Genomic DNA, 11,116 nt, shown 5'->3' on the forward strand with positions numbered 1-11,116 from the left:
CTGCTATGTCACATTCATCTCTTGTGCTATCACTATGCTCTTGTCAACAGGGTTCTACGTGCCCTGGCCCGCCCACTTCTTAGGTCTTATGTCCATCTCCTTGTCACCTAATGGTCTCTGGCCACACTGTCCTCTTTTTGATTCCCAGAAAAGAGCAGTTTGTGTAAAGACCTGCTTAGAAGACATATCTCCTGCTCATCTATAGAATGAGCTTTAAAAAGATCTTCCTGGGCCCCATGGTAGAAAAGAGGTCTCTGTTGTACCTCACATTCTCATCACCTTCCTCCATCTGTAGCAGTATTTTTAACTAGGTTGTTATTGAATTCATGTTTATGTCTTCCACTAAGCTATAAGCCTCATGAAGGCAAAGAATAGAATTGCTCTGGGTCGTAAGTTTTAGACACACACACACAAATACAAGAGTAAAGGAAATGAATAAGTGAACAACCAAATTCCTTGCTTTTTTAACTCTTTGTCTCCGTGAGTCGTGAGGTTGACAAGCGAATAATTCCCACAGCATGAATGAATGTCATTTTCTGTAACTGTTGTCATGGTGCCCTTCCAAAGAGTAATTGATTGAGTTATACCCTAAACTGACCCTTTGGATGGAACTGAAGGATAACTGAAGAGAGAGATATGCATTGGCAGTGCCCCATTGGGTCCAATTATCAGTAAAGAAAGTGACTGAGAATGATAAAAATCTACACTGCTCCAGGTTTGGGGATGCGAGAGTTGCTTCAGTAGCCCTGATTCCAGGGCCAGAGGTCAAGAAAGTAGTTGTCAAAGTTTGCCTCTGCCTCTGATGTAATGATGCAAGTGTGGTCTGCATGGAAAAAAATGGAGAGATGGTCATAATGGCCCTAGAGACCCAGGGGAAAAAATCAAGTGTGGACATAACACTTTCCTTGGCTGTTAGATAGCAAGGAGAGTCCCTACTGCATAGGGTTGTAATTAGTGCCAGAGAAGGGAACAGATACAGCTTTCGGTGAGTCAGTTGCCAGTTGACTCCGGGTGCAGAGGTTTAGGGGAAGCATCAAGTCTGTATCCACAATGTGCAACCAAGCAGGACGGTGTGGGGCCTTCCAGGGGCAGACGTCTCCCCCACATCCCCTGCTGCAGCTCCTCTCTGAGGCACCCAGATAATAGTATCTCATGCATATTTCCTGAGTTTTTCAGATGCTTAAACCCACCACCAAAGGGAAGAAATGAACTACTTTGATGACCAAGAGCCTGCGGCTCCCAGACCTTCTGGTGCCTAGGGATTGATAGTGTTGACCGCCCTGCTCCCTCAACATCAACCAATAGGAGAACTGTGCACAAGCTGATCACATACCTGCAACCCCTTCCCTCACCTGACCTTAAATATGCTTTGCTGAAACCCTTTGTGGAGTTTGGGGTTTTCTTGGGCATGAGCCACTCCATCCTGCTTGCTCAGCCCTGCAATAAACCTTTCTTTGCTCCAAACTCAGTTTGTTTCAGTTTCAGTTTGTTTGGACTCACGATGTGTTGGGCACTCGAACTTGCCTTCGGTAACAAAAGGGTGGTGCAACTGTCTGAAATTTCGGACTGGTGGTACTTTCTCTGCTCCTTGCACCCAGCTCAGTCTGCTCTGCAAGGAGCACTCGGTTCTTTCTCTCAGAACCTCTGGGACTTCGGGGCAAGTTTGCCGTATTCTCACTTTGTCCCTCTGTTTAAAGAAGCCTCAACAGTTGACTCAGATGCCTTGATCACTGTGCTATGAGCATCAGAAGATCCGGGAAGATCTACTCTCCCCATTCCTCTTTCCAAACCCTGACTTCCCTCCGAACTTGAAAAAGCTGGGATGATTGTATGATTCCCATGGACGTACAGAGCGTTGTTTTGTTTTTTTAAATGCTATGGAAGATCAACGTCCTTCTTTTTCTCTGCAATTAAGGGGGCTGTTTCCTGCTGCCTGCACTCCTTATTTAGGAAAAGTCCCTTTACAACAAACCCTGAGGAGAATGTCCTAAATCTCTGTTTGTATTTGAAAGTTTTGAATACATGAGAAAATATAAGGACTATACAGAAATTTACTATCTTACAGAGTCTTTGTTAATCATATCTTCTTTTACACTAACTGGAAGTGTTTGTTATTTAAGATAAACAATAAATGGGGTATAATGCATCTGACACCGCTTTTGAGAAAGGATTTCTTGCCTACTGAGGATTTTGTGCCCTGTAACATCCTCTAATAAGATGAGGGTGAAAAGACACAAATGTGTCCTTGTCCTGTAAGGAGGGAAGTGTACCGTGTCATTTTCATGCTGTGCACAGTCTCCCCAAATTACATGAGAGGTATAATGAACCTCTCATGTACCAATCATTCAGCTTCAACAATTACTCATAAATGGCCAATCTTATTTCAGTAAGGTTGTTCCAATCTGCTTTCCATACAGTGCCTCAGATCATTTTGAAACAACTCTAGATTTCTACCATTTTATTGGTAAATATTTCAGTCTGTATCTATAGATTTTAAGAAAACTTGTTTTGATCATTATAACTACAATACCATTTTATGCCCAAAATATTAGTATTAATTCCTTAATAACATCAAACAACAAGTTAGTGTTCACATTTTCTCACCTGTAATATGAATGCTTTTTAAAATTTTTAGACAGATTGAATACAGATTCAAAACTGATCTAGGCATTGGATGGACTGGTATATCTTTTATATTTCTTTTAATTTGCCTTCTCCCTTCATTTGTGTTTTCTTTACTACAATTTTATTTTGGTTGTTGTAATTGATACTATTTTTGTTGAAGAAACTGGATCTTTTGTCCTGGAGGGTTTCCAACAATCTGGATTTTTTTATTATACCCCCATGGTGTCATTTTAAAGTGCTAATTTGTCCCCTGTATTTTCTATATATTGGTAATTAAATCTAGATGTTCGGTCAGGTTCAGGTTTGACGTTTTTTTGGCAAGACTGCTTCAGAGATGGTGCTGCCAGGAGGCCCATGATATCTTATTGTCTCCCTTTGTGCGCTGTTAGCAGCCACTGATGATCATGCCAAGACCTCCTACTTTATAGGAGGCTACAAAGGAGGGTATTCTAACCCATCAGGCCTCTTTTATTTGTTAACTGGAATGTGTCTATAAAGAGAAATTTATCTTACCAACTCTGTGTTACACTAAAAAAACCCATGCATATAGGAAAGGAAAAAATGAGAGATATCTTTATAAACATCACGGAGTAAATCCCTAGGATATACTTAAGAGATTAAAATGACAGAAGGCAATGTGGGTAGAATGCTACCATTTACTTTTTAAAATGGGAATATATATATATATATATATATATATATATACATATAGCATAATTCTTTTCTTACGTTAAGAACTGCAACTCTTATTTGCCTCTTCCTTTGTATTCTCTCTTGAAACCAGTTATTATTAGTTTTTTTGGGGGGAAGGTTAGGTATTTATTTATTTATTTTAAAGGAAGCACTGGGGATTGAACCCAGGACCTCGTGCATGCAAAGCACACACTTTACCACTGAGCTATACTTTCCCCCTGAAACCAGTTATTTAAACCAGTTTCTTCTTAGTCCAGATAGTAGACTAGGCAAAACCGGCAATTTAATATTTTCCCATACGATGTATCATTTTCCCAATACTACTTTTTATTAGTTCCACCTTTCCCCACTAATTTGAGTTGTTGCTTTTATTATATACTAAATTTCCATTAATTGTTGGGTACATTTCTGAAGTCTTGATTTTGTGATTGGATTTTTTAAAAATTTTTATGGAGATAAGATACATTACAGTAAATCTGACTCTTTATTATAATGAGGTTGATTATCCAAAGAAGGAAAAATAAATCAGATGTGCTCAAAGACGCTGTCCAAAGTCTGGAGGTGTTAGTGCTCCAGTGTATGTTTAACTAATACAGAATTGCCCAGCGGTAACATCACTGGTACAAAGACAGCCTGGAAGTTGAAGGGAAAGCTCTTTGAATGGTGTCTATGGGTGATGGGCCAGGAGGCTACCAGGACGTTGAGCTGGCTGTCGTCTTTTGGAATCCTGTACCCAATACTCAGCAGGGATGCTCTGGAATGAGTTGAAGTGTAAGGGCTTTCTGGATCTCAGTTTACTTTTATGAAACTAAAACATAGCCTGCCCATAGAATTTTTTGATCCGCTCTCATGGCCATGCTTCAGGCAGTAGACTCAAAAGTTAACTATTTTTACCAATTTTTAGTAATGCATTTAGACATAATTACACATCCTGAGGAGATAATCCAACCACATTGAATAACTAATCTAGGGCCAGAGAAAGCTTATGTGAGAAGTGCAATAGCCAAACATCTAAAAGATGAAGGTTGGTTGGTTTTACATGTCATTTCTGGTGGTTAAGAATCCTTTACCAATTCACAACTGCAACTTTGTAAAAAGGAACCCTAAAGGTTTTAGCAGTGTCAACTATCATTTTCTCTAAATGTAAATTTTAGAAGTATTTTACATTCCTTCTCTTTAATGGGGAAGGTTTGATCTCATTGCTACTATAGTATACTACAGTATTGTATTTCCTTACAAATTACAATTTAATGACCCTCTTAGCTTCTTTTATAACCATACATAATATACATAAACTTCTATTTCTTGTCTTCTTTTTTTTTAAATTGAGGTGTAATTGACATGTAACATTATTATTCAAGTGTACAACGTAATGATTCAATATTTGCTTGCCTTCTTGATAGCTTGTAAGACAATTAATTTCTAGGTTTGAAATTCTGTATTCTCTACCAGAATTCATCTATTGTACTGGAAACAGATTGTCCACCCAGACTGTAATTGAGGAAAGTTGGATAAAGAGATTATTACAAGATGTGGGCAAGATTTAGGAAAACCGAAGGGCTAGTGGAGGACCCCAGGGCCCGCAAGAGCCGGGAGCTATTTCCAAGCCCAAAGAAAGGATAGGTGAATGAGAAGGCTTCCTGCCAGGAGCTATGGCCTCAGCAGAGACCCAGAGCCAACGCACAGTTATCCAGCAGGGAGGCCAAATATCTTGACTTCATCCTTTTTTCCCTCTTCAGTCTCCTCCTGGCGCCTCTCACAGTTAAAACACAACTAAAAAGCCAGAGTCACCCATGAGGTTGGGCTCTGGGGGGCCACCAGTCTCTATGTTTCTGTCTTCTTATGCTTAGTAGCACCAGTGAAAGATTTATGTGCTAGACTGAAATTTTGGGGTTCATTTCTGAAGTTTGGATAAATTTCTCTTAAAGGAGTTTTGAGATTTCATGGGGATGTTTATGTGTAAGTCATTTGGTATTCATGTTACCAGGAAATCGGTGGACACTTTAAATCTGAAAACCCCAGGTATCCTTCAGTTCCAGGAAACAATTTTTTGCTTGTTTTTTTTTTATATCTTCTCAAACCACCTCTACTGTTCTCTTGTTCTGGAACATTTTTCAGATGGCTGTTACCCTCGAGATGGATTGATTCTCTAGGCTTCTTAAACTTTCTTTTTCTTTTCTCTTTGCTTTTTGTTATCTATTTTGGGACATTCATTGGCTTTTTAGACTTTTAATTACATTTTTATTTTGGCCATCATATTTTTAGTTCCCAACGATTTGTTCTCATTTATACACATATATTTTTAATATAGCAACTTGTTCTTGAATATCTCTGAGGAAATTTATTTTTTCAACTTTATTGAGGTAGAGTTGACAGATAAATGCTGTGTATATTTAAGGTGTACAATATGATGGTTTGATATATAGATATGTAGATATAGAGATATATAGTAAAATGACCAAAATCAAGTTAATTTACAGTCCATCACCTCACATATTTCCTTTTTTATTTGTTTGATTTCTTTTTGGTGGAGTGAGAACACTTAAGATCTACATTTACTTCCTTCCCCTCAGTTCTTTATTCCCTCAAGGGCCACATGTTTCATTGATTATAGGAGACAGGGAAATTTCGTGGTTAAGAATCTGGGTATATATAGCGTGTTTACTAGTTTTTTGACCTGAGGCAAGTCACGTGGCCTCTGTGCTTTAATTTCCTGAGTGTAAAAAAACACCTCAAAGAGTGAAGATGGGAAATATATAAATTAATATCTGCAAAATCTTTAGAAAAATGCCTGATACAAAGTGCTCTGTAAATGTGAGCTGGAACCTCTGTTCATCTTGGTCTCTCTTCTGTGCTGCTGTTTACACATGATTCTTAATTGCCTAAAATTATTTATAAATAGAAAACAATGAGTTTCTAATTATTTCTGGCCTTTCTCCTGAAAGAGAAGGCTGATTGTGAGCTCTGGATAGATGAGTAGATCTTGTCCACTGGTAGGATTTACCTGAAGGGATGGGGGTGGACAGGTCTGCAGGCTGTACCAAGCTCATCTTATAAGTCCATATAATAGGTCACAAAAGGACCCTACGCAGAGGGACCAGTTGCACTTATAAGTAGATAACTCAATATCTTGATATAAACTCCCTTGCCAAATGTGTGTGTGTGTGTGTGTGTGTGTGTGTGTGTGTGTGTGTGTTGGGGAAGACAACTTGCTTAGCCATTCACCAGGCAGTTATTTAGGAAAATGCTATTTTTATTTTGGCCTTTTTTTTTTTTTTTTCAAATGTCTGTACCTCCTGATTCTGGAATAGCATTTTTTCCTTATCTCCCTAAAAGAGAGTTCTCACTTCTTCTAGAACCTTCTCCTATGTCAGAAATTGGGGTTTGTTTTCCAAAACGGTATTCATTCTGTTTCAGTTTTGGTGTGAACCCCAAAATAACAGGCACCAGTTATTCCCACATTCCACAGCAAGGTGCACGCTTATCTGTTTTAGACAAGGCAGTGCTTGCTGCTCTCCCAAATAAGTCCCTGTTTCCTGGGACTTAACAAAATGGAACTTTATGTCTCATCCACCTCACAGTCTAACACAGCTTTCTTCCACCCAGGTTCCTTGCAGCTTGTGTCTCTACCATCCTCGAGGGTCTCAGAGTACCCGCCATCGCCTCAGAGGGAAGGGAAGAGAAAACACGGAGAAGGCACACACACTTCTTGCATACCCTTTCCTGTCGCTGATATTCAGTATTTCTGCTTCCATTCCCTGGGCGAGAGCTGATCATATGCTTGACCAGGGTATCAGTGAGCCTGGGCTCCTCTCTGGGCAGTCACTTCCCAGAAACGACTCAATGAAATGAAAAGGAAAGCTAGAACTTTGTTAGACAGCTAACAATTGCCCCACTCCACCACAAGCGAACTTATAAAGAGAGAGGCAAGGACCATCTAGAAATATCCCCTGAAATGAGAAGGTGCAGGAAAGGGAAACGAGAGGGTCTTGTGAGTCTGCTGGGCTGACTCTCTTCCCATCCTCCATTCCATTTCACCCAACCCCAAATATTACATTTAAAAAAGTGAACTTAAAAATCTGAATTTTATCCTTGGACATACACCATTTCCTAACCTCTCTGGCTTCCGTTTCAGTGTCCACACAATGAGCACACTACTGACCACACAGTGATTTTGTGAAGATTAAAGAATGTCACAGATATGAAAAAAAAAGAAAAAGGTTTCCAAACTGTGAAGTGCTAGGTACCTTTATCTGAAGTTAACAACAAACTACTGGCTCTTCATCCTTCATCATCAAGTCCGTCCTGGTTACTATTTTGTGTGATGTAGATGAAACAGTTTCTTAATATCTTGACTATAGGGGAAAACTATAGCTATTAATGTGCACAATTAACTTACGCCAAACAGTAGACTCAAAATTTCTGCTGAATACCAAGTAGGTTTTGGTTAAAAGGAAAACCTGATGTGGATTTGGGATCCTCTCTCCAGCTTCCTCTTTACTCTGTTCCATCTGCTCCCAAAATATAATAATATGCTGATGAATTTGGAAGGAACTGAGAGTAAATAATGTAAAGGAGATCTGGGTCAACTGTAGAGTACAACTTCATGTTTAGCAGTGTCAGACGGTGGACTTTCGTCAGGACACGTAAAATCTCAGGCCAACCATGGAAAGAAAGGAGTGTTGTCGTGCAGGACAGCCTGGATGTGGCAGGTCTCCCACAGGCACCCTCGGATCTAACTTGAGGCCAACTTTGAAGCTCCCAAATGAAGCGCCCTTCACAGAGCAGTCGCAAGTCATGTGTTAGTGAAAGTTTCACAGGGAGATGCAGAAGAGGGTCTATATCACCACATAGCAGATGACGTCATAACCCAACCTGCAGATGTACCCACCATCACTTCCTCGTTCCTGCCATCAACTGCCATCCACTAAGTTTCCCCCGGTCCCACCCCTACTCCGTCTTCTCTACTGCTTTATTCTTCATTTCTTTCTCTTTCTCTTATACAGCAGTTCAGCTCTATTTTAGCTCCTCCATTCCAGTATCCATCACCTACTCAGCAAAGAGTCTCCATGATACAATTCTCTTCCCAGGGAGGCAGCTGGGGATGGTAACTTACTCATTTGCATGGGTTTTCCTTTCTCTTTACTATACTGTGTGTGGCACAGTGTAAGGCACTGTGACCCCAGCGATGATTAAAAATCAGATCTTGTATGGAAAGTTCTCTCCCTCTGCTGAGTTTTGCAGCTAGCTTTCTGTGTGGCTTAGCTTTTCATCATGTTTTTAATACTCATCTTCATTTGTGCTTTTAAAAACTGCACCACAAAGATAGGCTTTATCATCTATCTTTGGCAGTGGCGGACTCAGAACCATGAGCTGTGTCACAGTCATCTTGGGCAGAATAGAATCCAACTCCTTATGCTTAAAGAAAAGTGTTTTTGCTTCTGCAACAGAGAACTCATGACCATCCAAGAGAATTCCAAATGACAAAAGAGTAGTTTTTGCTTTCTTCTAATCTGTATACACAGGAGTGAACTGCAAGATCATATGGTAATTCTATTTTTAGTTTTTGGAGGAACCTCCATTAATGTTTTCCATAGTAGCTGCACAAATTCACATCCCAACCAACAGTGCATGTGGGTTCCCTTTTCTCCATCCTCACCAATATTTGTTATTTGTAACTTTTTGATGATAATCATTCTGACAGGTGTGAGATGATAGCTCATTGTGGTTTAGATTTGCATTTCTCTGATGATTAGTGATGTTGAACATCTTTTCATGCTCCTGTCGGCCATCTATATGTCTTCTATGGAAAAATGTCTACTCAGGTCTTCTGCCCATTTTTTTAATTAGGCTGGGTTTTTTTTTTGATATTGAGTTGCAAGAACTGTTTATATATTTTGGATATTTAACCCCTTATTGGTCATAGCATTTGCAAATATTTTCTCTGATTCAGTAGGCTTTGTCTCCCATTTTGTTGACAGTTTTCTTTGCTGGGCAAAAACTTTTAGGTTTAATTAGGCCCCATTTGTTTATCTTTACTTTGGTTTCCTTGGGCTTAGGAGAGAGATCTAAAAAATATTGCCACAATTTACGTAAAAGAGTGTTATGCCTATATTCTCTTCTAGGAGTTTTATGGTTTCAGAACTTACACTTAGGTTTTTAACCCATTTTGAATTTATTTTGGTATATAGTGTGACAACATGTTCTAATTTCATTCTTTTACATGTAGCTGTCTAGTTTTACCAGCACTGCTTATTAAATAGACTCTCCATTGTATGTTCTTGCCTCCTTTGTTGTAGATTAATTGACCTAAGCTTGTGAGTTTATTTCTGGGCTCTCTATGCAGTTCCATTGATCTATGTGTCTGTTTTGGTGTCAGTACCATGATTGCTGTAGTTTTGTAGTATAGTCTGAATCCAGGGAGCATAATACTTGCAGCTTTGTTCTTTTTTCTCAAGATGGCTTTGACAACTCAGGATCTTTTGTGGTTCTATATAAATTTTAAGATTACTTGTTTTAGTTTCATGAAAAATCTCATGGGTATTTTGATAGGGGTTGCATTAAATCTGTAGATTGCTTTGGGTAGTATGGACATTTTAACAATATTAATTCTTTCAGGCCATAGCTTTCAATTTCTTTGTATTATCTTCAATTTCCTTCATCAGTGTAATCCAAAACGATACATGCATTCCAGTGTTCTTAGCAACATTATTTACAATAGCCAAGACATGGAAGAAACCTGTGTTCATCAACAGAAGAATGGATAAAAGAAGATATGGTGTGTATATATATGTATGTGTGTATATATGTATACACATACATATATACACACACACACACACACACAATGGAATATGGTATATATATACATTAGAATACAATGGAATGGTATATATATACAATGGAACAGTCATAAAAAAAAGAATTAAATTCTGCCATTTATGAATACTTGGATGGATCCGGAGGGCATTATACTTAGCGAAATATGTTGGACAAAGAAAGATGAATATTCTGTTATCACTTCTATGTGGAATCTAAAAAATAAAACAAATGAATGAATATGATAAAACAGAAACTAACTCACAGATATAGGAAACAAACTAATGGTTACCAATGGGGAAAAGGAACTGTGAAGGGCCCAGACGGGGTAGGGGATTAAGAGATACAAACTACTATGTATAAAATAAATAAGCAGTAAGAATATATTGTACAGCACAGAGAATATAGCCAATATTTTGTAGCATAATCTATAAAAATATTGGATCACTGTGTTGTATACCTGAAACTAAAATAATATAGTAAATTCAAAAGAAAAAAAAAGACAGATAAGTTTTTTTTTATCACCAAATTGAGCACTTCCTCCTTTCTGGAGGCATCTGGAGCTTGGTGAGGCTTAGTGTCCCCCTGCCCTGAAGCAATACCCCTTCAGTAAAACCTCCTGCAAACCTTGGCCTCATGGTGAGGAAGACAGCAGGACCTTCCTAATGAATCTTGCCTTCCCCATGCACTCGCCGGCAACCAGCGGCATCTCCTAAGGAAAAAGAAACTTTCTGTGCTGAGTCTGGAATTTGGAGCCAGCTATCGTGGAGGGAAGAGAGAACCAGCTTGCTGAATATCCGGCCAGGGCAGTGGTCGCCTTCACAGTATCTGGGGTGCCTCTTCCTCTGGCACAGCTGCTGATGGGAGCTAAGCAGGGTGGATACCCAGGTGATTGGGCAGGTTCAATCATGGGTCTGCCTGACAGCACTGGGGCTGAGAGTGGTAGCTCCCCGTAGGTGATAGAGCTGATCAACGTTCC

General features: G+C 39.3%; 1 non-coding gene across 1 annotated transcript; it reads right to left on the reverse strand.

The window, feature by feature from the left end:
- Window positions 1-3,461: 3,461 nt before the first annotated feature.
- Window positions 3,462-3,533, reverse strand: TRNAA-UGC. The gene has a single exon. It is a non-coding gene; the product is annotated as a tRNA-Ala (tRNA).
- Window positions 3,534-11,116: the final 7,583 nt, after the last annotated feature.

The sequence above is a fragment of the Camelus ferus genome, chromosome 9, assembly GCF_009834535.1.
Source record: "Camelus ferus isolate YT-003-E chromosome 9, BCGSAC_Cfer_1.0, whole genome shotgun sequence".
In the NCBI taxonomy this organism is placed as follows: domain Eukaryota; kingdom Metazoa; phylum Chordata; class Mammalia; order Artiodactyla; family Camelidae; genus Camelus; species Camelus ferus.